Source organism: Myotis davidii, unplaced genomic scaffold (assembly GCF_000327345.1).
Source record: "Myotis davidii unplaced genomic scaffold, ASM32734v1 scaffold566, whole genome shotgun sequence".
Taxonomy (NCBI): domain Eukaryota; kingdom Metazoa; phylum Chordata; class Mammalia; order Chiroptera; family Vespertilionidae; genus Myotis; species Myotis davidii.
Genome location: NW_006296617.1, coordinates 1184668 through 1185838, shown reverse-complemented (window position 1 = coordinate 1185838; position 1171 = coordinate 1184668). Strand labels below are relative to the sequence as shown.

General features: G+C 47.7%; 1 protein-coding gene across 1 annotated transcript in view; it reads left to right on the top strand.

Annotated features, from left to right (window-relative positions):
- The window catches only part of ZNF541 (zinc finger protein 541), a 28006-nt gene that overhangs the window by 23496 nt on the left and 3339 nt on the right, over positions 1 to 1171 (top strand). The window lies entirely within an intron of this gene.

Genomic DNA, 1171 nt, shown 5'->3' with positions numbered 1-1171 from the left:
AGAGTTAGAAACATCAATGAGAGAGAAACATCGATCAGCTGCCTCCTGCATATCCCCCACTGGGGATGTGCCAGCAACCCAGGTACATGCCCTTGACCGGAATGAACCTGGGACCTTTCAGTCTGCAGGCTGACGCTCTATCCACTGAGCCAAACCAGTTAGGGCGGTCAAAATACTTTTTAATTTCTCTTTTGATTTCTTTTTTGACCTGTGACTTATATAGAAAAGTACATGATTTAATATTCAAATATTTCAGGGTTTTCCAGAGTTTTCTGTTACTGATTTCCTATGTGATGTAATTGAGGTCAGAGAAATACTTCGTATGGCTTGAATCCTTTAAATGTATTAAACATTGGTTATGGCCCAGAACATAGTCTGCATCTGGGTAGATGTTCTGAGTACCTTTAAAGAAAATGTATTTTGCTGTTGCTGTGTGGAGTTCTATAAATTTCGGTTCAAGATGGTTAATATTGTGGTTCAGGTCTTCCATTCATTTCCTGTCCACTCATTCTAGCAACTACTCAAAATGGGATGTCAAAATATTTGGCCCAGGCCTGGTGGCTCAGTTAGTTGGAGCGTTGTCCCGAACACCAAAAAGGTTGCAGGTTCAATCCCCAGCTGGGGCATATACAGGAGGCAATTGAGCAATGTTCTCTCACATCAATGTTTCTCTCTCTCTCTCTCTCTCTCTCTCTCTCTATCTCTCTCCCCCCTCCCTTTTTCTCTCTCTAAAATCAATAAAAAGCAATACCCTTGGGTGAGGATTAAAAACATTATTGTTAATGGGAACACTTCTTAGTGGAGGGAGGAGCAAATGGTGGGGTCTGAAGGCCCCAGGATCAAACTGTACCCTCCAAGCCTCCTCCTCCCCTCGTGGGCCCTGGTTCTTGCAGAGGCTGTGATAGCCACTGCATGAGGGCATTCGCTTTAGTCCCTGGTGGGAAGCGGGGCCCTTCGGCATGACGTCACAGTGAGCGTCCTGCAGTGAACCTTCGTGCGCCTCTTCCCACAGAGAAGGGCAGTGGGCGGCCCTGCTGCTCAGATGGTCTTGGCTGAGGTCACTTCACTCTGAAGCCCTCCATCACCTGGACGACTCTGTCGTGTAGCGAACGGACAGGCCAAGCCAGAGAGGGAGCATGTCTGCGTGGTGGCTGGGGCTGCCCATCACCAG